At 45.7% G+C, this 22,463-nt stretch overlaps 1 protein-coding gene across 3 annotated transcripts in view; it reads right to left on the bottom strand.

The window, feature by feature from the left end:
- Positions 1 to 22,463, bottom strand: part of sema6dl (sema domain, transmembrane domain (TM), and cytoplasmic domain, (semaphorin) 6D, like) — a 270,119-nt gene that overhangs the window by 141,598 nt on the left and 106,058 nt on the right. Inside the window, exon 4 of one of the 3 annotated variants that reach the window (XM_055661130.1) lies at positions 10,474 to 10,547. The exons of the other annotated variants lie outside the window; for them this stretch is intronic. The gene's annotated coding sequence lies outside the window, so the exon portion shown is untranslated. The remainder of the gene's footprint in view (positions 1 to 10,473; positions 10,548 to 22,463) is intronic. 3 annotated transcript variants of the gene reach the window in all.

Here is a 22,463-nt window from a genome sequence, read left to right as displayed (position 1 = left end):
AAACATACTTGGCTAATAAAGTATGATTTTGATTATGAAAGCGCTGTAAGGCAGCAACTCTACCGCTGTGCCACCATGCCGTCCTTTTCAGGACCGCTCTCTAGTTGCAGATAGAATGGGTCAGTTGCTTTTACATTCACCTGAGCAGCACCTTGCCTGGCTAACACTTGGTCAATGAGCTGTACAGCATGGAACAAGGCCATTCGGCCCACCTTGTTCATGCTGACCACGTTGGGCCAGGCCTACATTTGGCCCATTGCCCTCTAAACCTTTGCTATCCATATATCAGTCCAAGTGTCTTTTTAATACTGAAGGTCATCTGAGATTCCGGCCCAGAATTTGCAGCTGTGAGCTCAGAGATCTATGGACACTCTCCAGCTCTGAAACTCTGTTGCGGCAAAATCCCGTGACGTTGGACGTTGGACAGGATGCAGGCCGGGTACTATGCAGTGGATTCAGTGGACTGATCAGTCACGAATATCGAGGCAGCGGTCTCAGCGCTGTGCACATGATCAATGGGGAAAGCTTCAAGTACTGACAGCAATACCCGACTGCTTTGCTGGTTCCAGAGTCGCAGACTTTGCAGATGCATTCACCGCAGAGCCAGCCATCAGATGTGCGACTTAACACTCTGCACGGTATTTGCTTGCAAAATCTACTGGAAATACTAAATCATTTTCATTGTGTTTACCGGGACATAAATTAATGCTGAACAGCTTCTCTGATCTTAAAAAAATAATGTACACTCAACTAATCAATATTACAGTTAATAATCCTTCAGCTTTGAAAATTAAAGGTCTATTTTTATTTCATAAATTCCCAAGTCATAAGAGTAGAATTAGCCCATCGTCCACTCCATCATTCAATCGTGGCTGATCTATCTTTCCTGCTCAACCCCATTCTCCTGCCGTCTCCCCGTACACCCGACACCCATACTAATCAAGAATCTATCCATCTCCACCTTAAAATATCCATTGACTTGATCTCCACAGCCTTTTGTAGCAATGAATTCCATAGATTCACCACCCTCTGACTAAAGAATTGCCTCCTCAACTACTCAGATACGTCCTTTCATTCTGAGGCTATTCTGGTCCTGGACAGGGGATAAACTGGAGGTGAAAAACTGGAGGTGAAAAAAGACCAGAACAAGTCAGGGTCGGCAGCAGATTATTTCAGGAAAGGTGGAGCCCATAATGACCAGGCCCAACGCAAATTGTTGGAACAGCATCTCATATTTCGCTTGGGCTTGGGCATCTTGCAACCCAGCAATATGCATATTGTTTTCTCTAACCTCAAGTAAGCCTTGCATCCCCTCTCTCTCCATCCCTCTCCAACCCATGTCATTATAACTTCAAAGTCGGCTTGTCTCATTTACCGTAACTCATTTTCACCTCGCCCACAGCTAACAATGGCCTGTTTCCTTCATCACCGTTACTTTTTTGCATATCTTTCATTCATGTGTTCTATACCTCTCTATATGAACATCTATATCTCTCTTTTCCATTTCCCCAGACTCTAAGTCTGACGAAGAGTCTCGACCCAAAACGTCATCTGTTCCATCTCTCCAGAGATGCTGTCAGACCCGCTGAGTTACTCCTGCTTTTTGTGTCTACCTTCGGTTTAAACCAGCATCCGCAGTTCCCTCCTACCCATAATGGCCCATTGTTGGCTGGGGAAGAGGTGATAACAAGAGGGGTACAAGGATGTGAACATTGGAACTGGTAGGTCAACTCAGGTGGGGACGAGGGGAGGGAGAGAGGGGAACGGAGGAAATACAGGGGTTATTTGAAACTAGCTGCCAGTCTGTGCATTACTTCCAGCAACATTCACTGCTCCTATGAATGTATTTATGTTTTGTACACAGACGCATCTTTCACTGCATTCTAATGTGTTTCTTCATGTTGATATTGTTATTGCTACAATTATCACAGCTATCTCTAATAACGAGCTGAATGGCTTAAAGGAAATCACCTTCCCTGAAACCAGGCTGTTTCCCACGAGAGGATATTGCTATTTGCAGTAGCCCACAGCCTCTGTGTTAAAGGTTTGTAGGTTGGGACCGATCCCTGTGACTTATTGAACCAAAGGCAGCACAGTGGTGCAGCAGTGCAGCTGCTGCATTACGGTGCCCGAGACCCGGGTTCGATCCAAGGGGCCACAGTTTAAAATAAGGGGCAAGCCATTTAGAACGGAGATGAGGAGAAACTTTTTCACCCAGAGGGTAGTGAATCTGTGGAATTCTCTGCCTCAGAAGGCAATGGGAGGCCAATTCTCCGGAGGCTTAGCGGAGTAGAGGGATATGGGGAGAAGGCAGGAACGGGGTACTGATTGTGGATGATCAGCCATGATCACAGTGAATGGCGGTGCTGGCTCGAAGGGCCGAATGGCCTACATCTGCACCTATTGTCTATTGATAGGTGCTGTCTGTGCGGAGTTTGTACGTTCTCCCCGTGACCCGCGTGGGGTTTCTCCAAGATCTTACGTTTCCTCCCACACGTCAAAGATGCGCATGTTAATTGGCTTGGTATAAATGTAAAATTGTTCCTGGTGTTTGTAGGATAGTGTTGGTGTGCGGGGATCGCTGGTCAGTGCGGGTACGGTGGGCCGAAGGGCCTGTTTCTGTAAACTAAATTAAACTAAACTGAACAATTACATTTCACTGATTGAATGTAAGCGGGTGGTTGTTCCCCGTCATCATGGTGGGGGGGGGGGAGGTGATGAATGGCGTCTCGCACAGCCCTGGGACCATGGAGAGTTTGGTCTTCAACACCTCCTCACCGTGATGTGAATCGGATCGTGAACGAGATGCCTCAATGCTCTGCACATTTAAGAAGCACCTTGACAGCCTCTTCTATCCCCGAGGCCTGAACCTAATAACTGGGATTATAAACATAGGTGCAATGACAATAGACAATAGACAATAGATGCAGGAGTAGGCCATTCGGCCCTTCGAGCCAGTACCGCCATTCATTGTGATCATGGCTGATCATCCCCAATCAGTACCCCGTTCCTGCCTTCTCCCCATATCCCGACTCCGCTATTTTTAAGAGCTCAATCTAGCTCTCTCAGGAAAGCATCCAGAGAACCGGCTTCCACCGCCTTCTGAGGCAGAGAATTCCACAGACTCACCACACTCTGTGAGAAAAAGTGTTTCCTCGACTCCGTTGTAAATGGCTTACTCCTTATTCTTAAACTGTGGCCTCTGGACTCCCCCAACATCGGGAACATGTTTCCTGCCTCTAGTGTGCCCAATCCCTTAACAAATGGTCAAATGGTGGACCGAAGGGCCTCATTCTTTGCTGTTTACCGCTGACCCTGTGAGAACTGAAAACCAGCAGGTTACTGGTGGGTGCGGGTTTGTGCTGGAATCATTTGCAATTTCAAAAGGTTCTTTGAAGGATTTGGAGCAGTCGCAAAAGGATGTAAGATTCTTTGACTTATCATGCATGGCGCATACTTCTCCAGACTTCAAAGATTTAGAGAGACGGGAGTGTGACTGAACTTAAAATGTACCCAATTCGTTGACTGTAGGGAATGGGACTCACGTGGCCTGTGAGAGGGCAGTGTGTTACAGCCAGCTTCATAATAACTTCATAACTGAGTAGGTGTACTTTTCTGCATGACAATAAATATTGATTGGAACGCAGGTTTAGTTTTTTTTTAAGTTTAGTTTACAGATACAGTGCGGTCCACCGAGTCTGCGCCGACCAGCGCTACCCTGCACACTATCTACATACTAGGGACAGTTTACAATCTTACCGAAGCCAGTTAACCAACAAACCTGCACATCTTTGGAATGTGGATGGAAACCAGAGCACCCGGAGTAAACCCACATGGTCACAGGGAATACGTACAAACTCCATACAGACAGCACCCGTAGTCAGGATTGAACCCGGATCTCTGTCGCTGTAAGGCAGCAACTCTACCGCTGCACACTTAGGTCTATTGCTATTACCAGCTATTATCTTCATTTACCTGGAATGATGCTGGGCAAATGAATGGAAGCCACCACTCCGTACAACACAAGCTTTTAGTTTATAAAGGGACAGATTAATCAGGGGCCGTCGGCATGGAGTTGTTAAGAGAAGCTCATGTCTGAGCAGTCCGAGTGAATTCTGTGAGGAGCGAATAAGGAAGATTGAACAGGGCGGTGTATTTGACGTAATCTATATGGATTTGTAAACGGCTTTCGACAAGATCCCTGTGGCAGATTGGTCAAGAAGGTGTAAGCCTGTGGGATTCAGGGGAGAGGGCCAAATTGGATTCAGAATTGCTTCATTGATAGGAAGCAGTGTCTTTGTGACCACTGAGGTTCGGTAATGTGCAATACCGAGTCTCTCATTTTTTAATTGTTTCATGATTTAAACTTAAATATAATGATGTAATAAAGAGCTTTGTAGCTGGCACAATAATCTGCTTTGGAGGCTGGCCATAAGGAGGTTATGTATGAATATGGATGGTTTAGTTAGTTGGGCAGAAAAAAAGGCAAATGGAATTGAATCCAGGCAAGCGTGGAGAGATGTGGAAGGTGAGGTTTTATAAGGGAATATACTACCAATGGGAGAGATATGAATCTCATGGAGTAGCAGAAATATTGGATTGTATATACATAAATCCTTAAAGGTAGCGGGGCAAGTCGATAAGGTGGTGAAACAAGGCTCCCTGAAAACCATCCTTTACTAACTGGTCGACACAGTGGCGCAGTGGCAGAGTTGCTGACTTACAGCACCAGAAACCAATGTTCAGTCCTGACTACACGCGCTGTCTGTACGGAGTTTGTACGTATACCCTGTGCCCGCATACGTTGTCTCTGGCTGCTCTGGTTTCCTCCCACACTCCAAAGACGTAGGGGTTTATAATTGGCTTTGGTTATGATTGTAAATTGTCCCTAGTATGCAGGGTAGCTCCCCGTTGCAACCTTGTCGTGGTCGGGGAGCTTGTGTGTCTCAGTGACCCCTAGCGCTATGCCAGCGGGTGATTCATTTCCTGTTAGGGTCTCCAATGCTGGACAGGTCGAAGGGTAGAGGCGAGACAAAGAGCGATCCACTGGTCCTCCACGTTGCAGGTTGAGCACACGGCTAACAACAATGTCTCGTAAAACAAATATTTTACGGAAACAGCAACTGAAGGAATCAACAAGTGGACGACCTTCGTTGCTGCCGTTCATGCCAGGAGGCATAATAGGCAATGGGTGGGGGTGGGATGTAGGATAGTGTTAGTGTACGGAGCGATTGCTGGTCATCGCTAGAATTTAGAAGATTGAGGGGGAATCTTATAGAAACTTACAAAATTCTTAAGGGGTTGGACAGGCTAGATGCAGGAAGATTGTTCCCGATGTTGGGGAAGTCCAGAACAAGGGGTCACAGTTTAAGGATAAGGGGGAAATCTTTTAGGACCGAGATGAGGAAAACATTTTTCACACAGAGAGTGGTGAATCTCTGGAATTCTCTGCCACAGAAGGTAGTTGAGGCCAGTTCGTTGGCTATATTTAAGAGGGAGTTAGATGTGGCCCTTGTGGCTAAAGGGATCAGGGGGTATGGAGAGAAGGCAGGTACAGGATACTGAGTTGGATGATCAGCTGTGATCATATTGAATGGCGGTGCAGGCTTGAAGGGCCGAATGGCCTACTCCTGCACCTATTTTCTATGTTTCTATCAAGGACTGTATCTTGAAACTAAACTATGAACTAAAAACTGAGGCACAGAATACGAAGGTAGATTAGATACGCTGGAACGGAAAACTACTTCACATCATAGCTTGAGTTGCGAGTGCAGTTCTGATCACCACGTTACCAGAGAGATACAGTATGACTGCCCCAGAGAGAGTGCAGAAAAGATTTACGAGGATGCAGTCAGGGATGAAACATTGCATCTGTAAGGAAAGATTGGATAAGCTGGGGTTGTTTTAATTGGAGAAACAAGGAATTGGCAGATGCTGGTTTACACTAAAGGACACAAAGCGTTGGAGTGATGCAGTGTTTGAGAAAGAACTGCAGGTGGTGGAAAAATCGACGGTAGACAAAAATGGTGGAGAAACTCTGCGGGTGAGGCAGCATCTATGGAGCGAAGGAATAGGTGACGTTTCGGGTCGAGACCCAACCTGAATCCGTCACCTATCCATATTCTCCAGAGGTGCTACCTGTCCCGCTGAGATACTCCAGCACTTGTTTTTTTTTAGATCACCCTGAGTTTTTCCCAGGTGCTCCGGTTTCCTCCCACACTCCAAAGATGTAGGATGGTGCTAGTGTATGTGTCGATCGCAGGTCGGTGCAAACCTGTTGGGCTGAAGGGCCTGTATCTCCAAAATCTAACACAATGGGTTAAACAGTCTGTTTCTGCATCTATGGTTTTCAGAGTTTCTACAAAGCTACCGTGGGTGAAAGCATTGAGCCCGTCTATAGCTCTTTGTTATGGACAGATAAAGCTTTCTGTGCAGCTGGCTACCCGACCATCCAGTAGCGTGACTTCTCAGACCAGAACACACACTTCGCTGTATTCAGCAGATATATCGGTGATACACAGCGGACAGACCCATGAAACACCTACACCATTTAGTGCCGTGCATTCATTGCTTTTACTATATCTTGCAATCTCCCATTCTTTGTTGCAAAGAATACCATCTGTCCAACAGATAAACAAAGTGCTTGATGGATGAGGATTCCCCCGTGGGTTTGGGTGGGAACTTGGTGAGATTAAAGATGACATTGATGACCTCTCTGGCCATGGACCATGCACCACCGCCGGCCAATGTCATTTAGCTTTAGAGATACAGCGTGGGAACAGGCCCTTTGGCCCACCAGATCCATGCCCACCAACGACCACCCTACGCACTAGTTCAATCCTACAATAGATACAACACACACAAAAAACTGGAGAAACTCAGCAGGATAGGCGGCATCCCTGGAGAGAAGGAATGGGCGACGTTTCGGCTCGAGACCCTTCTTTAGACCTGAAGTCTGAATTAGGGGTCTCGACCCCAAAACGTCACCCATTCATTCAATCCAGAGATGCTGCCTGTCCCGCTGAGTTGCTCCTGCATTTTGTGTCTATCTTCGATTTAAACCGGCATCTGCAGTTCCTTCCTACACAGTTCTATCCCACACTCTAGGGGCAATTAGCCTACAAACCTGTGCGTCTTTGGAATGCGGGAGGAAACTGGGAGAACGTGCAAACTCCGTACAGACAGCACCCGTAGTCAGGATCAAACCTGGGTCTCCTTTGCTGTAGGGGGATGCAGCTCTACCAACTGCGTAACTGTGTGCCATCACGGGCCAGGTGACAGGCCTCGGCTGTAGACTGCACTGGTGGTATTACCCTGCTGTTGCTTGATGGATCTGCACATAGCTGGTACTCTGCCTCTACTCTAATATACATGTATGCACGTGCTCTCCTGTCATATACATGTAAACACATGTACACAGTAAATGGCAGGAAGCTCAGGGTCACTGATGTTCAGAGGGATCTTGGGTCCAAGTCCATAGCTGTTGCAAGGGGCAACACAAGGCGATCGAGTGATAAAGTATATGGTACTGGTTCAGGTGTCGAGTGTACGAGTCAGGAAGTCGTAACGCAGCCTTATAGGACTTTGGTTCACCCGCGTTTGGAGTATTGCGTGCAGTTCTAATCACTCCATTACAGGAAGGATGTGCATGCTTTGCAGATGAGGTTCTCATGGATGTTGACTGGATTAGAGAGCACGAACTGTAAAGAGAGTTTAGTTAAGTATGGATTGTTTTCTCTGAAACATCCGACACTCAGTGAGAACGATATGAAATTATGAGATTTTGAAAACAATCTCCTCTCTTGCACCTCTCAATAACCTGGGATAAATCTTATCAGGTCTTGGGGATTTATCCTCCCTAATGACCTTCAAGAGTCCAAAACATCCTCCTTCTTAATCTCAAACTGCCCTCGCATAGTAACAGCGGCACGGTGGCGCAGCGGGAGAGGTGCCTCCTTACAGCGCCAGTGCCCCGGGATCGATCCCGTCTACGGGTGCTGTCTGTACGGAGTTTGTACGCTCTCCCCGTGACATGCGTGGGTTTTCTCCGAGATCTCTGGTTTCCTCCCACGCTCCAAAGACGTACAGGTTTGTCCGTTAATTGGCTTGGTGTATGTGTAAATTGTCCCTGGTATGTGTAGGACAGTGTTAAGAGTGCCGGGATCGCTTGCCGGCACGGACTCGGTGGGCCGAAGGGCCTGTTTCGCGCTTATCTCTAATCTAAAGTAAAAACAAAACTAAATCCCATCCTCTCTTTTGGGATTTTTCCACCTTAGCGACCTTCCAGAGTCCAAAAACCTATACAATACAATCACAAACTGTCCTTGCACTGTATTAAGCCCCAGTCCCACTTACGAAACCTGAACGGAAACCTCTGGAGACTTTGCGTCCCACCCGAGGTTTCCGTGCGGTTCCCGGAGGTTGCAGGTGGTTGCCGGAGGTTGCAGGTAGTGGAAGCAGGTAGGGAGACTGACAAAAACCTCCGGAAACCGCACGGAAACCGGGTTTCGTAAATGGGACAGGGGCATTACTCTCTGTACACTCGGTCCACCACACATTACCCTGCCTGCTATCCATGTCAGTGATTACAGTGGTTTTCATTCAAATCTCCCTGTTTATTGAGCTGTTTGGTTGCAGGTTTGCACAGGGTAACCAGAAGGTCGCAGAATGTTGAACGTGAGTAATCGCCTTACTTTTGCCTTGCCAATTAATTAGTCTCTCATGCACTGATCATTAACTTTACTTCCCTCTCTGTGGAGCCTGAAATAACTCCCATCCCCTGTTGAACGCGTAAACAAATGCTCCATTCCTGCTTTCCATTAATGCCACACAGATTTATATTTACCCCTTCTCATAACATGCTCAAATTCAGGGAAATATTGGCCTTCGTCATTTTATTCGTGAAATGAAGTCTGTTTAATCTAAGTTAAATATTCATTGGCTTTAACAAACTAACAACTTAGAAGATGTAAACTAAGAAACCAGGGACCACATTAACAGTAAATAAACAAGGCAGGCATTGATGCAGAAACACCAGTGACTAGTGTTTGTGTTAGAAACATAGAAATTAGGTGCAGGAGTAGGCCATTCGGCCCTTCGAGCCTGCACCGTCATTTAATATGATCATGGCTGATCATCCAACTCAGTGTTCTCTGCTGCCTGGGACCTCCTGATAGACTTATACTTGAGGGTCCAGTGCATTTGCCACTGCTGTTTTTTTTTTTAGAGAGATACAGCACGGAAACAAGCCCTTCGGCCACTTAGTTTACGCCGACCAGCGACCCCCGTACGCTAACACTATGCTACACACCACTAGGGACAATTTATAAATTTACCAAGCCAAATAGCCTACAAACCCGCACGTCTTTGGATTGTGGGTGGAAACCGGGGCACCTGGAGAAAACCCACGCACAGATCACAGGGCGAACGTACAAACTCCGTACAGACAGCAGCCGTGGTCAGGATCGAACCCGGGTCTCCGGCGCTGTAAGGCAGTGGCTCTACCCGCTGCGCCATCGTGCCGTCCATTGATTCAGGTCTCACTGGATGGAGACAATGTTGGAACAAAGCAGTGCCGACTCCAGGTACCATTGCAGCAGGCAGCCTGCAGCTATGGCTGGTCAACTTGATTATAGAAGTCATCAGGCTGATAAATATCTAGGCACGCTGTCAGAAGGTGCTAAATCCCATTACTCTAATCCCCTTTAGTTTGAGGAAGTGTGATTTAAACAAAGTGCCAAGTGAAAAGACAGAATCATAGCCCATAAACATTTCCGCACATTACTTTAGAGACATCGTGGATGCAAAGAGGTATCACCGAGTTACATTAGTGGAGTCTGTAGGGATCAAACCAACAATTGCAAACAAGGGAGAAGGCGCGAGAGCTGCATTTCATCCCTGGTGATAAAAATTTGTGAAGTTGCCTCCCGGAACATGGACGATTTTCAATATCACCGAGTTGTCTCTGGTCTAAAGACTGAACCATCCCAAATGTTGTGGCAAATGCTGGTGATTGGATGCAAAAAGAATATTTAATCTTCACTGGAGTGGTGTTGCAAATGTGGTGGCCATGTTGCTCAGAGAGCCAAAGACAGTGCCCACACCAGCTCGGCGGACAACCCCACCACTCCCAGGTTGGTATCAGTGGCCTGGTCAAGATGGCCATTCGCGGGTCCAGGCAGCGGGCAGTCGACGGCCGCAGGGTTACGTCCGTGCCCGCGTGTCCCTAGAGAGGGAACACGCAGTGTCCACGTGGACTGTGGAGGCCTTCTGTGAACACTGGTCACCACAGGAGGTTGAATATATTATAGATAAAAATGTTAATATTTTAATTTGATAATTTTGTTTAAGTGTTTTCTAAATTGTTTGAGCTTTCTACCTTCCCTTGTAAATTGTACATTTGTTTAAAAATCTAATAAAAAAAAACATTTACGGAACAAAAAAGAGGCTGGTATCAGTGGGTTAATGACCTACCTTTAGGAAGGAGATGGGTTGGAGTTTCTTCAGTCAGAGGGCAGTGAATCGGTGGAATTTATTGCCACAGAAGGCTGCGGAGACAAAGTCATTGGATATTTTTAAAACTGATTGATAGGTTCTTGATTAGTTATGGCGTCAGGGGTTATGGGGAGAAGGCAGGAGAATGGGGTTGAGAGGGAAAGATAGATCAGCCATGATGGAATGGTGGAAAGACTCGATGGCCTAATTCCACTCCTGTGACTTTTGGATCACGATGTCCCTTTCCACACTATCCGCTGGTGAAGGCTACATAATACTCTCTAATATAATCTGTGCTTGGTCTGCCCATATCTTCACGTTAAAGGCACACATATCTGTCACAAGATTGACGCAGGAAAAGAAAGGCGTGACAGTTTCTTAAGCCTGAGCCCAACATATTGAGTAGGAAAGAACTGCAAATGCTGGTTTACACCGAAGATAGACACAAAATGCTGGAGCAACTCAGCGGGACAGGAAGCATCTCTGGAGAGAAGGAATGGGTGGCGTTTCGGGTAGCGACCCTTCTTCAGACATGATGAGTTGTACAACGTTACTTGCGTGGGATTTCTTAAGTATCGCATATCTATTGTCGTGGGTACTTTGGAAGGTTTTATAAACATTGCAATAATATATATGTGTGGGAAGGAACTGCAGAGATGCTGGTTTAAGCCAAAGATAGACACAAAAAGCTGGAGTAACTCAGCGGGACAGGCAACATCCCTGGAGAGAAGGAATGGGTGACGTTTCGGTTCGACCAGAAACGTCACCCATGCCTTGTCTCCAGAGATGCTGCCTGTCCCGCTGAGTTACTCCAGCTTTTTGTGTCTATCTTCGCAATAATATTTGTGCCCGACCCTCATAAAGCAGCTGATGTTCATCAATCACTTACTAGATCCAATCCCCAGCCCTGACAAAGAGTTGATGTCATTGTTGGATCAGCAAACTATGAATGATGCTCCTGCATAATGTTTTTTTGTTTGGAAGGCCAGCAACTTACCAGCTCAGTACTTCTCTGGCCTGGTTCAGCTGATTTTTCAATTTTTGGAAGTCTTTCCCCAGTCTCATGTGACGGGTTCCTAGTGATCTGATCTATTGCCTGCTGAACACAGATATTGCTTATGGAGATAGATGGGGTTTTTTTTTCGAAAGAAAGGTAATATGTTTTCTTCAACACAGAGGCTGAGGCTGGCAAGTAGCTCCAAGGGTTCTGATATTTATCTGGTTTCTTGCTCGTGAGCTTTCTTCCCAGAACGAGCATCTCGTAGTTTATCTCACTCTGCGTGCCACGTATAGTCACGGGAAGGCAGACAAGCACAGGAGCTTTGATCAATTATCTCAGCGTCCCTTTGGGCAGCTTACAACCCAGTGGTATGAATATTGACTTCTCCAACTTCAAGTAACCCTTCCCTCTCTCTCCATCCCTCCCCCTTCCCAATTCTCCGACCAGTCTGAGAGTTCCGATTACATTTTATCTCTGTATGCTTCGTGGTCACCTTCTCCTAGCTAACAATGATCCTTAATCTACATCCCCTTCGATGTCTCATCCTCACACCTTACCCTTCCGTATCTCTGTGTCTCGCTCTCCCCGACTCTCAGTCTACAGAAGGGTCTTGACCCGAAACGTCACCCATTCCTTCTATCAAGAGATGCTGGCTGCCTGATCAGCTGAGTTACTCCAACATTTTGAGTCTATCTTCAGTATGAATATTGATTTTTCTAACGAAATAATCCTGGCAGATCCCCTCTCCCTCCGTCCCTCCCCGACCCAACTCATTGTACTAGGTTCAGTCATCTTATTAAGTCTCATTGTTTATAACTCATTTTCACCTTGTGGTGTGGTGGGCTTGTGGTGTGGTGGGCTTGTGGGGGGGGGGGGGGGGGGGGGGGGGGGTTATCTTCAGTAGCTTCATGGTCAACTCCCCTTTGATTCTGCTACCATTTACCTTGCACACTAGGGTCAGTTTGCAGCGACCAATCAACCTCCTGGTTCGCAGATCTGTGGGACGTGGGAGGAAACTGGAGCGCCCGGAGAAAACCCACACGGTCCCAGGGAGAACATGCAGACTCCACACAGACTGCAGCCATGGACAGGATTGAACCTGGGTCTGTCACTATGAGGCAACTGCTCTAGTGCCCATTACCCTGGCGATATAGCGCGCACACCCATTATTGCTGCAGAGACTAAATTTCATGCTTTTCAATTTTTGTCTGTCAGTAACATAATCTGAATGTCTTTGACCTATGTTGTAAATTACATTTTTGAAAGATTGTCTTTGTTTGTTCCTGACTGTAGTAATCTTCCCTTTGTCATTATCAAAACAAAGGGTCACATCATTTTCTTGGTGATGTGAATGATTGAGGAATCAGCTAATGGTTTAATGATGGTTGCAAGATGCAACTGGACAGATCTGAATACTGAGCGACAAGCAGCTATGATCCTTGATATCCGATATCTTTGAGCTTGGATATGCGTGGGGGCTTGAGCATAAAAGAATGCCTCTACTCTTCCGAAGATAGATGCAAAATGCTGGAGTAACTCAGCGGGGCGGGCAACATATCTGTGTAGAAAACGTCACCATTCCTTCTCTCTAGAGATGATGCCTGACCCGCTGAGTTCCTCCAGCTTTTTGCGTCTGCCTTCGCAATATTTGTGCCCGACCTTCATAAAGCAGCTGATGTTCATCAATCACTGCGATGTTCATCTGCGATGTAAACCAGCTCCTTGCTACGCATCCATCCAACCCTCCCGTCCATTTGTCCCAACATAATGAGATCTAAATGTGTTTTCAGTATTCCGCGGGCTAGATGGCTCTCCTCATTACATCGTCCGTCAAACAGAATCTCAGTGTGGCACGTCCAACTGGGGGAGGAAGTAGGAGCAGAAAAACAAAGTGCCGGAAGGAGAGGGAAGTAGTGGGGGTTTACTTGTAATCGAAGAGTTTAATATTCTTAACATTGGGTTGGTTGTCAGCTACCCAAATGGAATATAAGATGATTTAGTCAGAGGGTGTTGAATCTGGGGAATTCTTTGCCACAGAGAGCTGTGGCCAAGTCAATGGATATTTTTAAGGTGGCGATTGAGACTTCTTGATTAGTACGGGTGTCGGGGCAGGGGTTATGGGGAGAAGGCAGGAGAATGGGGTTGAGTGGGGAAGATAGATCAGCCATGTTTGAATGGCAGAGTAGACTTGATGGGTTGAATGGCCTAATTTCATTTTAATGGCCTAATTTAGAGACTAAACGAAGAAGGAGAGGGAGAGATGGATATCGAGAGATAGGGAGCAAGCGAGAGGCAAATCTCCTCACAACCACCCCCTAGTCCTTTGACATGCCATTGAAACCCAGGTCTCCCCGATTCCTGTGCCAATGACGGGGTTTTCTAAGGAACCCATTGCTTGCCACTGTTGATTTAACACGCAAGTGACGAAAAGATTGTTTCACACATGTTTCAGACCCCCTCACAACCGTAAATCATCCCAGGAAGAGAATTCCATCCGCAACACACCTCGGCAACATTAAAACTAAGTGCCAGTTCTGTATAAACAGCATTTCACAAATTACTTAAACCATAATAGATCAGTTTTCAGGGGGGAGAGAGCCCCATCCATCACAAAATCAATTACAGACAGGAACGCACAGAAATCATACATCAGCAGCACCGTGCTGCTAATAACAGCTTTAGCAGCTCATTTTAATTCTGGCCATTGGCACAAAGAGCCCATGGTGATGTTTTGTAAATTTCAGTGTAGATGCAATAAAATGTTTCAGTATTACCAGAGAAATTAGAATTTAGAGAGAATTAAATAAATTGTACATAACATCGTGAAATGTTTTGTATTTTGCTATTTTTCGTGTCACTTTTATCTAAAGCCAGGAATACCTGCATTTCTAACTTGCATCTGACCCCTTCACAAATTCTCCAGAGTGTTGGTCATGGGGGTTACAGTGTGGAACTTTGGTTGGTTTATTTTCCACCATCGAGCGGGTCTCAACAAGGCAGCCCTTATCATTAAAGACCCACCCCACCCTGACAACGCTCTCATCACGCAGCTACCATCGGGAAGAAATCACAGGAGCCTGAAAACCGTGACCGCCAGCAAACTTCCCAGCAAACAGCCAGCCACGTGAACACTGCAGAACAGTAACCTCCGCAACGGCGATCTTGCTGTGGACTGTGCCTTTGGGGCGGCACAGTGGCGCAGCAGTAGTTGTTGCCCTACAGCGCCGGAGACACGGGTTTGATCCTGACTATGGGTGCTGCCTGTCCGCAGTTTGTACCTTCTCCCCGCGACCTCCGTGAGTTTTCTCCGGGTGCACCAGTTTCCTCCCACACTCCAAAGATCACAGATTTGCAGGTTAATTGGCTTTGGTAATATTGTAAATTGTCCCTAGAATGTAGGATAGTGCTAGTGTATATGGGGTGATCATTGGTCAGCGCGGACTCAATGGGCCGAAGGGTCTATTTCCACGCTGTATCTCTAAAGTCTGAAGTCTAAAGGTTGCACTATGGATTTTGTTTTTTGTACTATTATGGTTACCTGGTATTAAGGTTATTAACGTTGAATCATTGATTATTATCTGTGTGCTATTGTGTTTACGGGCCCGTTAAGCTGCAGCAAGGAAGAATTTCATTGTTGGTACATTTGACAATTAAACACTTGTGCCCCTTTACATATGAAATCGACGACAAACTTCAAAGGTCATAGCCAGAGTTCCTCCTCCTCCAAACCCTGCCCTTCACAGCTCCCCAACACAAATCCCTTCGCAAAGGAACTGCGATTTTTTCATTCCTACACCCCATCAATTGTTCGGGTCTCCTCACGAGACACCAGCAGTTGTTGTCTGGAATATTTGGGCGTTGCAGACACTGCCATCTGTTCAGGAAAATCACAAGTCAAAGGGGGCAAGCCATTTTTAAGAGTAGGGTCGTTGTACACAGCTTGCGGTAACACTTTCAAATTAGTAATTAAAACCAGGCACAGAGAAACAAACTATCAAGAACAACGAATGGCCCCACAAGGATCGTTCCACACCAATGAGATTATAACTTCATAAATTTAAAAGTTCTAGCAGCAGAATTAGGCCATTTGGCCCATCAAGCCTAACCCACCATTCAATCATGGCTTATCTATCTTTCCCTCTCAGCCCCATTCTCCTGCCTTCTCCCCGTAACCCTTGCACCATCACTTGGGCATAAGATTCCCCTCCCCTGTCCTTATTCTGAAAGGGAGAAACAAAGTGCTTGAGTAACTCAGTGGCTCAGGCAGCATCTCTGGAGAGAAAGGATGGGTGATGTTTCAGATCTAGACCCTTCTGAAGGGACCGTCCCCACTGTAACTTTCTGACCCACTCTTCCATCGTAACTAACCACTCACAACACTTACCATGCAGCCATTGGAGTTGCAACACCTGACCTTTCATCTTCTCATCATTGACAGAAGCAAAGATATCTACAGGTCAGGTCGCAATTGTTTGCAAGGTTAAATCTAGAGTCCACCCTTCAGGATTCAGGTTGTGGGCCCTCCTACACTGGAGGAACCAAGCACAGAATGGGTGACTGCTCTCCACAGCATCTCCATACATTCACCTGCAGGGCAACCCTTGGACCTCAGTCTCCTGTTGATTTGATCCACTATCTCATTCGCACTCTGGCATCTGTGTCTTTGGCTTCCTGTGTTACTCTAACTATGTCTAACATGGGCTTGACTATCAGCGCCTAACCTTCCATCTGTGTACCTCACAGCTACAGGAGTTAATGCTGAGTTTAACAAGTTCTGAAGACGTCCTTCCTTTCTACCTCCACAAATCCTTTGTCTGCAATTTGTTTCATTTGTCTTTTCTTTCTCCAACTGCTGTGTTTTTGTTATAGTGACAACTTTGATCTGCATCCTGGCACAAACATTCTCTCTGTTCTCCCCTCTTCCCCTCCCCCCCAATTCCACTCTCTGTAGTTTAACACATCCTTGCCCACTCAATTTTCCAGTTCTGATGAAGGCTCTTCAATCTGAACGTCAACCTGCTTGCTCTCCTTATCTGCGTACCTGCTGAGTGCTCGTGGCATTTTTCGTTATTCTCTTGCATTTCCAGCACCTGTAGCTTTTTGCTCCAATTATTTTATCTCAGTGCTTTGTGGCTAAGGTTCTGTGAATTACGAGCAAAATAAAATGTGATTGTATCTAAAATGTGCTTAAACAGATAACGTCACCTTGAATGGGGATTCTGGCATTAATGCAAACAGGTAATTACTTATAATGTTGGTGAGAATCATCTAAAATGTTGTAAACAAGTAAGCAAAGATTTGTATTGATGTTGTGTCTTTAACACAGAATGCATTGTTTCTAACAAAGCCTTGTGCATCATCACAGCAGCACGGGCACTGAGCCAAATATAGGAGCCGATTAAGAAGTCAAAGAAATAGGTTTTTTAAAAATAAAGGAAGAATTGTTGTTTATCTGTAGGGAAGCAGAGAGTTTCGTTTTTATTTAGTTTAGAGATACAGCGTGGAAACAGGCCCTTCGGCCCACAGAGTCCGCACCGACCAGCGATCCCCGCACATTAAAACTACCCAACACACACCAGGGACAATTTTACATTTATACCAGGCCAATTAACTGACAGTCCTGGACGTCGGTTGTGGTAGAAAACCGAAGATCTCGGAGAAAACCAACGCGGTCACGGGGAGAACGTACAAACTCCGTACAGGCGGACCCGTAGTCAAGGATCGGACCCGGGTCTCTGGTACTGTAAAGCAGTAGCTCTACTGCTGCGCCACCATGCCGCCCCAGGTGGTGGTGAATCTGTGAGTTTAGGGTGGAATTCATTGCCACAGATGCTTGTGCAGACCGAGTCATTGTGTATTGAGATTGACAGATTCTCGATCAGTAAGGGTGTCAAAGGCAATGGGGAGAAGGCTGGAGAATAGGGTTGCCACACCGTTGCTCCCACCCCTCACCTCTCAGCTAGAACAAGGATAGGGTCTTAGGGTCCTGAAGGGAACGTTCCCTCTGAAATGTTCTGACGCACCCCTCCATATTAACCAATTGGGCAAGATAGATTAGCTAATGGCGGAGTAGATTCGATGGGCCGAATGGCTTAATTCTGCTCCTATTCCTTATGAACCTATGAAGGACGCGATTTCCAGAGCAGAAAGCAAAGCCACCATATAGCAGAGCAAACAAACTTGGCCACATGGTAAAATGCTGATGCTAGAATCTGCAGTTTCAGTTTAGTTTATTGTTACATCTACCGAGGTACAGTGAAAAGCTCTTGTTGCGTGCTAACCAGGACAAGGGGTCACAGCTTAAGGATAAGGGGGAAATCCTTTAAAACCGAGATGAGAAGAACTTTTTTCACCCAGAGTGGTGAATCTCTGGAACTCTCTGCCACAGAGGGTAGTTGAGGCCAGTTCATTGGCTATATTTAAGAGGGAATTAGATGTGGCCCTTGTGGCTAAGGGGATCAGGGGGTATGGAGAGAAGGCAGGTACAGGATACTGAGTTGGATGATCAGCCATGATCATATTGAATGGTGGTGCAGGATCGAAGGGCCGAATGGCCTACTCCTGCACCTAATTTCTATGTTTCTATGTTTCTAACCATAGAAACATAGAAACATAGAAAGTAGGTGCGAGAGCAGACCACCAGGTCCATCGAGCCCGCACCGCCATTCGCTCATGGCTGAACACTAAACAGACACACTTACCCACAAACAGTAGACACAAGACACAGAACACAAGACACTACCCTCCCCTTTATACCGCTATCACCCCTCTCCACCCCAAGAACCTCGTGATCTCCTGGGGGAGGCAAAAAACCGGATAAAAACCCAGGTCCAATTCGGGAAAAAAATCCGGGAAATTCCTCTCCGACCCCAATCTAGGCGATCGACACTTGTCCAGGAGATCACTCAGGTCTTACTATACTAACCATACCTAGGTCCATATCCCTGCCCTCTCCCCGTAGCCCCTTATCCCCTTGGCAGCTAAAAAACCATCTATTTTAGTCTTAAATATATTTAAAGTTTCTGCTTCCACTGCTCCCTGGGGCAGTGAATTCCATAAATTAACCACCCTCTGGGTGAAGAAGTTCTTCCTCATCTCAGTTTTAAAAGAGCCCCCCCTTATTCTGCAACTATGTCCCCTAGTTCTAGTTTCCCCGATCATTGGGAACATCCTCGGTGCATCCACCCGATCAAGGCCCCTCACGATCTTATATGTTTCAATGAGATCGCCTCTCATTCTTCTAAACTCCAAAGAGTAGAGTTCCAGCCTACTTAACCTTTCCTCATATGTCAATCCCCTCATTGCAGGAATTAATCTTGTAAACCTTCGCTGCACTGCCTCCAGGGCTAGTACATCCTTTCTTAAATATGGACCCCAGAACTGTACACAGTATTCCAAATGTGGTCTCACTAATACTGTGTACAGCTGCAGCAAGACCTCCGTGTTTTTATACTCAATCCCCCTAGCAATAAAGGCCAAAACTCCATTGGCCTTCCTGATTGCTTGCTGCACCTGCATACTAACTTTCAGTGATTCATGTACTAATACCCCTAGATCCCTTTGCGTTGCATTACAACGCAGCTCCTCCTCATTTAGAAAATAACTTGCCCTATCATTTTTTTTCCCAAAGTGAATGACTTCACATTTATTAGTATTAAATTTCATCTGCCAAGTTGTTGCCCACTCACCTAGCTTATCTATATCCTTTTGCAGACTCTTCCTATCCTCCTCATCCCCTACTTTTCCTCCCATTTTTGTATCGTCCGCAAATTTTGATATATTACACTTGGTTCCCTCCTCCAAATCATTTATATAAATTGTGAACAACTGGGGTCCCAGCACCGACCCTTGCGGAACCCCGCTAGTTACCGGTTGCCATCCCGAGTATGAACCATTTATCCCCACTCTCTGCTTCCTATTTGTTAGCCAATCCTCTACCCATGCTAATATATTACCCCCAATCCCATAATTTTTATTTTTAGCAATAGTCTCTTATGTGGCACCTTGTCAAAAGCCTTTTGGAAGTCCAAGTATACCACATCCACCGGTTCCCCTTTATCCACCCGGGTTGTTACTTCCTCAAAGAATTCGAGCAGATTCGTTAAACAGGACTTCCCCTTCACAAAACCATGTTGGTTCTGTCCGATGAAGTCATGTTTATCCAAGTGCCCCGTTAGTGTTTCTTTAATAATTGTCTCTAACATTTTACCCACCACCGATGTTAGACTAACCGGTCTATAGTTACCCGCCTTCTGTTTACTTCCTTTTTTAAATATAGGTGTTACATTGGCCATTTTCCAATCCACTGGGACCGTTCCTGCCTCCAGGGAGTTTTGGAAAATTATCACCAATGCATCCACAATCCCCACCGCTATCTCCCTCAAGACCCTTGGATGTAATCCATCAGGCCCAGGGGATTTATCCTCCTTCAGTCTCATTAATTTCCCTAATACCACCTCCTTGGTGATCTTAATAGTATTTAGCTCCTCCATTCCTACCGCCCCCTGTTTATCCAGCGTTGGAATATTTTTTGTGTCTTCTATGGTGAAGACTGATACAAAATACTCGTTTAATGCCTTTGCCATTTCCATGTTCCCCACCAACAACTCTCCAGTCTCACCCTCCAATGGACCAACGTTCACCTTAGCCACCCTTTTTCTTTTTATATAGCTATAAAAACTCTTACTATTAGTTTTTATGTTGTTCGCTAAATTCCTTTCATAGTCTATTTTCCCCGTCTTAATTAATCTCTTAGTTATTTTTTGCTGACCTTTAAATGCTTCCCAATCCTCTACCCTCCCACTATCTCTGGCTACCTTATATGCCCTTGCCTTCAGCCGAATACTATCCTTTATAGTTTTACTGAGCCATGGCTGACTGTTCTTACCCTTACCCCTTTTTTTCTTCATAGGAATAAATTTTTCTTGAAGGTTATACAGTATACCCTTAAACGTACACCACTGCTCATGTACCGTCTTATTCTTGAGTCTGCTATCCCAGTCAACTTTGATCAGCTCAGTCCTCATACCTTCATAATCCCCCTTATTTAGACTAAGCACCCTAGCCTGAGTTTCAACCTGCTCCCCTTCTATTTGAATATGGAATTCGACCATATTGTGGTCACTTGTTCCCAACGAGTCCCTAACTATGACATTTTTAATTAATCCTGCTTCATTACACAGGACCAGATCCAAGATTGCCTCCCCCCTTGTCGGTTCTGTGACATACTGTTCTAGGAACCCGTCTAATCTCTAATACTTTCTATAAACTCTTCCTCTAGTCTACCCTGCCCAGTTTGGTTTGCCCAATTAATATGAAAATTGAAGTCCCCCATGATTACAGCAGTTCCCTTTTTACATGCGTCAACTATTTGCAGATTTATGTTCTGACTAACAGCGTCACAGCTATTTGGAGGTCTATAAATTACACCCACTAGTGTTTTTTTCCCCTTATTATTCTCTATCTGTACCCAAGCTGTTTCACTATCCTGATCCTTCAACGCAATATCCTTCCTCTCTATTGCCGTTATTCCCTCCCTTATTAAAAGGGCCAGTCAGTCAGAAAGACAATAATAAGAATAATAATAAATTTTATTTATGGGCGCCTTTCAAGAGTCTCAAGGACACCCTACAAAAATTTAGCAGGTAGGGGAAAAACATGTAAGGGGAATGAAATAAATAGTAGAGACATGACTAGTACACAAAGTAAAGACAGAATTCAATACAAAACACAATAGTAAGGCAATTAATGCACAGATGAAAAGGGAGGGGGGCGTGGGGCTAAGGATAGGCAGAAGTGAAGAGATGGGTCTTGAGGCGGGACTGGAGGATGGTGAGGGACACGGAATTGCGGATCATTTGGGGGAGGGAGTTCCAGAGCCTGGGAGCTGCCCTGGAGAAGGCTCTGTCCCCTAAACGGCGGAGGTTGGACTTGTGGATGGAGAGGAGACCGGCAGATGTGGATCTGAGGGACCGTGAGGGTTGGTAGGGGGAGAGGAGGTCAGTGAGATATGTGGGGGCCAGATGGTGGAGGGCTTTGTAGGTGAGGATCAGGATTTTGTAGGTGATCCGGTGGGAGATGGGAAGCCAGTGAAGTTGTTTGAGGACTGGAGTGATGTGATGAATACATGATTACAATCGAGCCATTTACAGTGTACGTGATGCATGATAAGGGAATTAATTACGTTTAGTGCAAGCCAGCAATGTCTGGTCAAGGATAGTCTGAGGGTCAGGCTCTCAGGAAACATTCCCTTCATAGATGCTGCCTGACCCACTGACCCTCCAGCATTTTAATTAATGTTTGGAGGAGTGTAGATGTGTTTGGCAAAGGTTCATCCAGAGCGAAGGAGGGCAGAGCTATAGAGGGTTTGAGGGTAAGGGTAAGATCTTTATACTCGAGCCACTGCTTAACTGGTTGTCAAGGTTGACAGTGGAGCACAAGGATAATGTACAAATGGAGGAATAGCAGAATAATTCTGGATGATCTTTAAAGGACGACAATTTACAATTGCATTCAAATTCTTTCCAGGTGTATATTTGAACTGTAGTGCCCAGTTCACCTAGAAATAGATTAAAAGAGCTTCAATATTGCAAAAGTGAGTAACTCGATATTAGAACACATGCATTCTTTGTCTAGTACACCTAAACCATTCAATATTTATAAAAGTAATTAGTGAAATAATATGTCTGATATTTTCAATTTTACACACCACACACAAAACTACCTGATTAAATCTTACATTTTTAATAGCCTTCATTTCTTTGGGCATTGACTGCAGCCGTATGAGTTTCAAATATTTATAAGTTGCATGAACTCGTGTGGGGGAACCTGGCTGCGGGTTTTGAACGGGTTCATCGTTGCCCATCAGGCGCGGGATGAAAATCACAGCGCGACACGTTGACGGAACGTGGCGTTAGCACTGCTCACGAGTGAATTCAAAGCACATACCTCCTCACGTCGTTTGGGAAAC

The sequence above is a fragment of the Leucoraja erinacea genome, chromosome 33 (genome assembly GCF_028641065.1).
Source record: "Leucoraja erinacea ecotype New England chromosome 33, Leri_hhj_1, whole genome shotgun sequence".
In the NCBI taxonomy this organism is placed as follows: domain Eukaryota; kingdom Metazoa; phylum Chordata; class Chondrichthyes; order Rajiformes; family Rajidae; genus Leucoraja; species Leucoraja erinaceus.
Note: the sequence above shows the minus strand (reverse complement) of the source record. Positions and strands in the feature narration are given on the sequence as shown.